We start from the raw sequence: 9607 nt of genomic DNA on the forward strand, positions 1-9607 counted from the left end.
CTTTCTTTCTTTCTTTCTTTCTTTCTTTCTTTCTTTCTTTCTTTCTTTCTTTCTTTCTTTCTTTCTTTCTTTCTTTCTTTCTTTCTTTCTTTCTTTTTGTGATACTCATGGCCATATACATTCTTTTCTGCAGTTCCCAATGCCTGGGAAATATTGTATTGTGGAGTACATTTGTGTCCAGAAAAAAGTCTAAATCCTCTGATTTATAATCCCAAATGTTTACTCATTTGGATTCTTCTGACTATGAGTCACTGAGAGATGTTTGTCACTCATCTGACCTTAAGAAATTCTATCAAGCTTTAAATAAGTAATGAGGAATACAACTCAGTTGACTCATTTTTTTTAAATGAATTTCCTTTTAAAACTCAATTCAGCTCTGTTTCTATAATTGTGCTTCTACTAGTATGAGAACATTGGGATTTAAAAGCTTATAAGAGGAGAAAAGTGTGGACAGTGTTTTAGTTTTTGTTATATTATTCAAACCTAGCTTTGTGTGACCAGATATTGCTTAATCCAGAATGCGAGATGGGGGTCATATGGATCCCACAAAGCCAGAGATTGCTGAAGGTAATGCTTGAATCTCAGCTGATTTTTTTTTTTTTTGGAGAGTACGTTAAAAAGTTTTGTGTTTTGGGTCTGCTAAATAGCTTGTCTTTTGTCTTTGTCCAAATTTTATTGAATATTTATACTTAATTGTTTATGTATATGTTTGGAAACCTAGAAACCACCCTTTTGGGAAACTACCTATGTTTAGGCCTCTTAGTTTGAATCCTTCTTTGAATTCTATATACTTTGAGATTTAACAGAGATTTAAAGGGAGTCACACTTTTTCTAGTTCTCCCTCTGCCAGAGTTAATAAAGCTATTTCTAAAAACCTTTTTAGGTTTTGGGATATGACCTTGACCAGTATGTATCAATGGTGATTTTTTTTTTTGTCTTTCATCAGACCATAAAGGAATTTTGTAGAATTACTAATTAGGCATTTTGTATTTCATGTTAGTTGGATTCTGATCAAGTCTTATTATATTAGAATGGACCAGGTATGGATCAATCTACTTTCTACTCTATTCTTTCTGATATGATAGCCTCATCTGCATGTCAACTCCAATTGTAGATTTCTGGACCTTTTAACAGACAAGGTCACTTCCCATACAGATATGTCTGTTTTTGGATATTTCTTTGCTTAAGGCCAAACAAGAGCAAGCACAGGAAAAGCAAATATGGCCAGGGGCACTGAGTGTAAACCATACTGGATGATGGGTAGCTATGAAATAGAGGAAAGAAGAATCCATTTTTCACCACATGTCACTGGAGTTACACCATCCCATGTGGAAAGTCATAGCCTGGAAGATGCCAGAGTTTGAAAAGTTTAATGGTCCTTTTTGTATATCCACTGATATACATCATCAAGTGCTTGAACACAGCATTAATTAGGATACTACTATTTAAAAGGGCAATTCCTTTAGTCCTGAATGATACATAACCAGAACTAGTAAGAACAATGCTGACCACATAAGGTGAGACTAGGAAAATAGCTCTCTCTATAGCATAAGGCTCCATGGGGCTGAGAGAATAGTCACCTGTCAGATCTGGTTTAGGTGTCAGATAAGGGAACAGAATTCAAGAGATTAAAAGATAATTGTCTGAAACTTTTAATATAAAGGGAGTTAAAGCAATAAAAACATTGGGCATCACTTACAACAAATAAAATGGACTGCTTTAAGGAAACCATAGCAGACATTCCAGAGAAAAACATCACTTACAGCAAAAAACTTTTCTGTTGTTATACAGGAAGTAAATCATATAAGTCAGAATTAAATCCAAGATTTATAACTCTAAATCCCATGCTCTTTCTATTGTGACACCCATTATGCCCTAGTGACAAGAAGAAAACTAAGAAGCAGTAAATGTCCTGCTGTTCTTGGAGCTTCAGACTCTTTGTTTCTCTGACAAGATACAGATCCAGTTTTTTTTCCACAACTAGGTGGGTCATTCTTTAAATACTAAACACTCCTTTTAGTTGGCCCCAGTGCCAATAGTATGCATCATCTTCACCATGTACTTAGCCTAATAAATCTGATGCTACCTGAGCTCTTCGGAACTGAATATCAGAAATAATGTGTTCTTTCTATACCAGATCTCCTGAACATCTCTCTTCCCTTTCATCTGTAGATATTAAAATTAATATGCAAAAGCTAAGTATTATATTTAATAAAGTTTTATTAATAATGAACTAACATAAAAAACTAGAGTGAAAAGGTACTGAACTAACTTCAGCCATTCTTGTGAAGGAGAGAGGAAGAGGACAGAGCTTCAGAATTTATAAAACAATAACATGATCATGCAAATATGGAGGTGCAGGAGAGATTAAAGGGAATTTTGGGAAATACTAAGGGCCTTATGGGGGATGTAGTCCAAGTGTAAAAGTGAAAATTGGGAAAAAGCCATCTAGAAGTGTATATATTTCTATGGACATGGGAAATGTATCAAAACTACATTTCCCGTGGTCCAGCTGTTTCCGTTTCCGGGTCTTTGGGGCATGGGGAGGTCTACGTTGACGCAGAGAGGGTTTTAAATCTCCTGGGTTAGGAGGGAGTGGTCTCTCTTTTGCCGGTAGGGTCTTGGCCAGCAAACAGGAGACAGTAATGGAGGCGGCAGTTTTGAATGCTTACAAGCGCGTGGTCTAATGATTTTATCTATCAGCATGGCTTTAATTAAAATACTAATTTATATATTTATACAAGCCTTTATCATTTTTCATATTAATACAAGGTTCAAAATCTCCATTTACACACATCCCTTCTCCAGAAAAAGACCCCATGGCAAAATCTAGAACTAACCAGACTATCATTGTCCAGGCAATACAAACCAGAAGGATCTAGCTCCCCTTCTCTTACTGGTTTGTGTGCATATGTCATTCTTAAAACAAATAAAGGGAACTAAATTCACAAAATAAAAAATGTAAAATTATTAATGATGTTAATTAAATTAATAATATACTGGACCACATGACTCAAGTTCTTAATGTCTTCAACAGCACTCAGATTGCTACAATGGCTAATCAAAATCTTTCTGAAGAACATTCATAAAATTAATTACTTTATAGAACCCTAAGGATTTCCATATCTCTCTGTATCTTTAAAATGATATTGGGAAAGAAAATAGCATATTGTGATAATTCAAGATTCTAAATTGTTTGCCTAGAAAAAGGTCACTGTATTCTGTAAGAGATACCTAGTAAGAAATGAAGTTTTTTTTTTAATCTAGGACTTAACTAGCAAAAGAAATTTGCTAGTTAAAAATGAAATATGCTTTTATTTTAAAACTTCTTCATAATTATCTTGTCTACTTAATTAAGGACACCAAAAATTACCTGCAGAATGTAATGTGGGATTACTGCAAGAATCTCTTCTATTTGCAAAACCAATGGAAGCAACCCTGGCAGTTAAGGAAACAGAATTTTGACCCAGCCTGACCCTAGTCTCACAGCCAAAAAACCATTAGAGCTGGGACTATAAATATTCCTGGAGAACCAACTGAGGGGCTGATTTTCCTTGACCTCTCCCTTGACATCCTACTATCCCCTGCACCTCCCCATTGGGCCCTGGGAGGAGGGAATTTAGGGGGAAGAGAACAAGGGAAACTAGTTTCCTTAGGCAGATAGGGACAACCTTAAATCAAGCCATCACCTCATTTGTTAATCTGCTAGACCTTTCTACATCAGGGCAGTGAAATCTATCCCTGGCTGAGGGGTTAGTTCCCTCAGCCTGACCACTACCTTCTGTGACCCTCACCTAGCACTGACTTTAACCTTAGCAACAGTTTCCAGACCCTAACCCTCCTCCCTCAGCTTACCCTTGCCTTAATAAATCCCTTGGCCTTTATTCAAAGAGCTTCTGTTGATTCATTCTATCATCAACTAGGGCCAAGGCTGAAGAGAGAAAGATAGCTTTCCCTTATTTTCTGAGGGCTAAACCAAGCATCCATCTTGGTCAGGAAGTGAATCAGATTCACTTCCTGTGGGCTTGGAGTTTCTCTCCAGAATGGAGGGGCTTTTTACTCCTTCCCTCAAGGGAGCTTAGAGACAGCAGGGAGGCTGACTAAAGCATTTCAGCCAGGCTCACACAACCTCTGGATGACCCAAATCATCCTGTACTGAAGAGATAACCTCCCTGCCTAGAAGACTTAACTGGTACCACCTAGCCCTCTGATACAAGCCTTCCATTAGCCTCCATTATTCCTTTCTTGTTATAACAAGAAAAAAGGACTGATTATGGCCATTAGATTTAAAAGTTCTCAGTCTGATGACTCACTTTTTACTTTTTAGGCTTTATCTCTTCTTCCCCATTCATGATCAACTTCTACTCTAGAAATAATCATCTCTTCAATTTTCCCCAATTGATCCTTTCCCCTCAGAAATGAGCATAGCATGTCTTTCAACATGTCTTTCATCAACCACCAAGAATCATATATTTATAAAGTTGGATCTTAGAGATCATTTCATCTAATCCATAAATTTTCTTGGAATGAGTATGTGTATTAGTATATAAGCTTATAGGACACAAAGTAAAGTTTGAGGAAGGGGGTAGCTAGGTGGTGCAGTGAATTGAGAGACAAGCCTGGATATGGAAAGTCCTAGATTCAGATTTGACCCCAAACCTCCTAGCTGTGTGACCCTCATTGCCTAGCTCTCACCACTCTTCTAACTTGAAGCTAATACTTAGTATTAATTCTAAGACCCAAAGGAGTGATGAGTAAACTTTTGAGCTTAGTGTGTCAAAATTCACCAAAAAACTGAGGATAACTCGAGTGGGGTGTCACTTTTAGAAAAAAAAACACATAACTTTGCGATATTTATAGTTTAAATAACAAAAATGTATAATTGTAATATATAACTGTATTTAATAAACCAAAAACTATTTATTTAATTTACCCGCTTAGTGACTTCTTTGTTCATCTGTCAGTCTGTTTCTTTCATTGGTCCTGATAGTATTTAACTTGTGTGGGGTGCTGTGAACTAAGATAAGTTAGGGGGAGGGGGAATTCTTTAACTAACCTGCCTATTAGTGACTTTTTTGCTGTTGAATTTCATTGGCTAATGCAAATTCATTTAGCCTACAAATCTTCAATTGAAGGTTGGTATATTGTACACTTCAAGCCCAAGCAAGCACTACTAACTTCATTTGTCAATCTGTTTCTTTTGTTGGTTTTGATATTATTTAATGCTGAGAATAAGGTCTCACAAAAGTACGTAGAGGGGAGAATTGTGAGTAAAACCATTGCTATATTCTTCAGGGTATTAAAAGTGTCTGGTAATTTGTTCCAGGCACTCCAAATTTCCTGTTCGTAGTGGCTCTCCTCTTGATTCTCCAAGTGGCACCTTTCTAGATTCTCAAGCTTTGACCTTGTTGACGAACACTGGAGCCCAGATGCTCTCTTTAAATTCTGCAATTTGCAAATCATCAATTTGCATTCATTGGAAACCATTTAATTCCAAACTACTACTACTGTAGACTTCTACATCAAGCTACTTAGTTATTTTCATGATCTGTTCTAGTCTTCTAAATTGACTAAATCTATCACTGAATTGGTCAAGTAACGAGTACAAAACATGCTGGTACTTTTTTTTGCAAGGATTCCATTTCATTTTGAACAGCTGCACTGGCCTTCTCAAAATACTTTGTTACTTGAGAAAAATACTTATAAGTTTTAGTTTCTACATCTTGTTTGAAAATTTTAAGTTTACTTTCAAATGCTTTTAGATATCCAAACATAATGAAAGACTTGTAACTTTAAGTTCAGTTCATTCATATGAACAGAGAGATCTATAAAAAATATCAGAGTGTTGACCCACTTATCATCATTGAGCTGAGGAAAGTTTCCCAGATCCTTATCCTCAAGAAATACCTTAATTTCTTCAAAGTGCTCCACAAAGAGCTAAAGAACTTTGCCTTGGCTCAGCCATCTTACATTATTGAACATCAGCAGTCCACTGTAGGTGGAATCAACTTCCAGTAAAAGTGCAGAAAATTCTCACTTGTGAAGGGGGCGAGCAGCTATTAAATTAACTATTTTTGTAACAACTGATGTTATTTAAGTTGGTAAATCCTGCCTTGGCACATAAAACATCCTGATGGATAATACAATGAAAAGGCACAATTGGATGTCCAATAGCTTCCATAAACGATTTGACAAATCCGACTTTTTTCCCCACCATGTTTGATGCCCCATCTGTCATCACTGGCACAACTTTAAAGATATCAATGCTTAGGTTACGGAATGTTTGTATAACAACTTTACATATTTCACTTCCTGACGTACTTGTTGGCACTAATGCTAACTTTATCAACTCTTCTCTCAATGTGAGACCATCAGAATATTGACCAATAATGGCCAACAGAGCATGTGATGTGACATCAGTAGTTTCATCAAGAGAGATCAAAAAATATTTACAATTACTTATGTCTCTCTCATGCTGTATATTGTGTTCAGTCTCATTATTTGGTCTTTTATGATATTTCTACTGAGTGGTAACTCATATATTCTCTTAATAATTGCATCTTTATTCTGCATATTGTAAAAGAGAACTGGTGCATATCTAAGGAGAGTTTCTTTAATAAATTCTCCTTCACTGAGTGCTTTTCCATGCTGAGCTATGGAGTGAGAAATGCTCAAACTTACAGATGTTAAATTTGTAGAGCCTTTTACAAATTTAAGGATGGAATTAGATTGGCTTTTATAAAGGGTAGCTGAATGGAAATGTATTCCTTCCTTCCATCCTCATTTTTCTTCAAGAGCTGGGAATGATTAGTTTCAAAATGTCTATATTCCACATTCTGCTTACTACCACTTCAGTACATAGAATGCAAAATGATCTGCCATTGTTTTCTATAATGCCATACATCTCAGTCCATGTCTCTTGAAAGGGTCTGCTACTGCTACTACTACTTCCTTTACTTAAACTCGGTTTTTTATTTTTTGGGTTCTCCATCAGGGAGACAGTGACAAAAGATAGAATTATAGATAGTCTGTTAGCCCTGCAGGCAATTAGGGGTTAACTGGCCCAACTAACCACAAGATAGTGTAACTGTCTTTTAGGAAAGGGCAGGGTTAATAAGCAGAAATAGGGGTTAATAAGGATGCTCAACAGTAATAATGGTGAAATGGAGTCTGCACTATGCTGCAAGATGGTGTTCCTTATGTAAATTAAGATGGCTGCTGCTATTTCTAATAGTGGAAAACGGCACCCATAGCAAAGGCCCTCGCCTCTCCCAGCCTCCCCCTCACTTATCTCAATAATGATGGTCAATTAGAAATCCATGACACTCCAGAACATAGATTGAATGATGGTTGCTGTGGTTATGTGGTTGCTGGCAATGGCGATCATAGGGCCCCCAGAGATGCTTCTCTGGCAGCATTCCCCTGCTCCCTGTTCCACTGGCCAGAAGTGAGGTTAAAGGTCCCTTAATAGTCTGGAAGTCCCCGAACTAGATGCTCTGTGCTGGAGTTCTGTTGTTTTGGCTTATAGTCCTCTGGCACAGAGTGTCCACACTACACTACAGCAAATGTTTCGTCCTCAGCATGCAGCCCCATACTTCTCTGTATGTGGACACATGCGGCTGCGTGTCATCGAAAATGGCTACGTGTGTCAGCTGTGTAAATAGAATTAGCTCCAGCCCATTCATAATCAAAACTCTACTTACCCTAGGCATCTAGATTATATCATCCCCACCTCCCTCAGTAGGGAGGGGAGATGAGTTACCCACAGGTGACAATAAGTACCAAATCAAGAACTAGGGACTGCCCTTTGGGCAGTCCAAATCAGTGTAGAGGCTGCCATTTGTCCACTTGAATTAGAGGTGGATCCACAGGAAGTGAGGAGAGACACTATCTCTTCAAGTATGTTGGTTACTTCCTGGTGAGGAGTTCTGGCTTTGAACTTGGTGCTGGAGGTGCTCTGCTGAGACCTCAGACTGCTTCTACTCTGAACTGTCATGTGGGTAAATTAGGCTGACTTCCTTGGCCTACCTTGGGATTTCCAAACTCTGCCTTAAGTAGGCTTATAGCCTCTCTGATTTCTAAGGTCTTGTGGCTTGTAGCCTAGTTTAATTAGCCTTTTAAGCCTCTCTCTCCATCCAGGCCTCTCCAGGCCTGGACTAGCCTCTCTCTCTCTCTATTTCCCTACCTTTTACCTTCCTAATTGTAAATAAACTACCTTAAACCCGATCCTGACTTGGGTCTATTTTAATTATGAAATCAATCTGAATTATTGATTTCTGGGGGCCACACTTTAAATATATGTCTATAAAATACCTAAAATCTCTCTCTTACACAGCACTGACATGTGTGTCATAGATTCGCCATCAGGGACCTAAAATAAAGGTTTTGTTTTTTTTTTAAGTTTGGGGTAGGTTTCAACCAAATCACTGACAATTTATATTACCTCAAGCATCCTAATGAAATGAAAAAATCAGTCAATTATGCAAATATTCCAAATACTTTATGCTGAGGCTTAACCAACCATTAAAATATCTTAATGTTTAATGATTATTTACCTTGGGCATGTCATTTACTCTCTAGGAAGTACTTTAGGACTTATGTAGACTACCTTTACATCTTTAGAAGAGAGAAAAGCTACAGATTATATAACATGATCCTATATTTAACTATGTACATGATATTGTACTATTTGTTGGTAATACAAAGATATAGATGTAATGATGGTCAATTAGAAATGCACTGCTACAAAAATAAGGAAAATGCCAAAACTGGAAGCAATTATTAGTGTAGAATATCCCAGTGAAGAGGCAAATGAATCAATTTAAAGTTGGATGGAGTGATCTATATTTACTACAACTTCATCAATGGTATATGAAATCTTATTTTAAATATCAGGTAATTCCTGCCCCTAAGAAAAATAAATTGAATTAAGGCAAAGCACTGTTTGTGTTATATGGAAACCAAGAAAGTTAATTAATTAAGCAAACAATCAAATCAATTAAGCAATAAGTGGAGGAAAATTTCAGGGTTTGGTAATTTAAGGTGGAAAATGAGAATGAAAAGAAGCATTTTTCTCCTACTTTTTGGCTATACCATTGGAATTTTGGGGCATGGCTATTCTTCCTAGACTACAATTTTCTCTTTCTGGGAATAGGCAGAACTATTCCTCAGGCATCTCCCTTGCAACAATGGGCATGTTCAAGGATAGAATAGTGAGGATGAGAAGAAAAAATAACCCGTTCCCTATGTTAGTGGTTCTTTGCATCATATATCTTACATTATCTTTATTTATTCATCTTTTGATTTTGCTCTAATATTTCTTGCTCTCTCATGTCACTAGTTTCTATTTAGTCTATTAAATATTCAGGGAGTCTATAACTTGGGCTAAGTTTATCTTTTTCTCTTCCATCCTATTTTTCTCTATCTAATTATTTCCTCCAGAGTTTTTATATCATTTCAAAACAATATCTTCCTTCACTTTTTCTAGTTGTTTAGGTGTATCTTCTGGGAGATCCAGGTTTTTTCCTTCCTTCCTTCCTTCCTTCCTTCCTTCCTTCCTTCCTTCCTTCCTTCCTTCCTCCCTCCCTTCTTTCCTTCCTTCCTTCCT

This window comes from Gracilinanus agilis, chromosome 1 (genome assembly GCF_016433145.1).
Source record: "Gracilinanus agilis isolate LMUSP501 chromosome 1, AgileGrace, whole genome shotgun sequence".
In the NCBI taxonomy this organism is placed as follows: Eukaryota; Metazoa; Chordata; class Mammalia; order Didelphimorphia; family Didelphidae; genus Gracilinanus; species Gracilinanus agilis.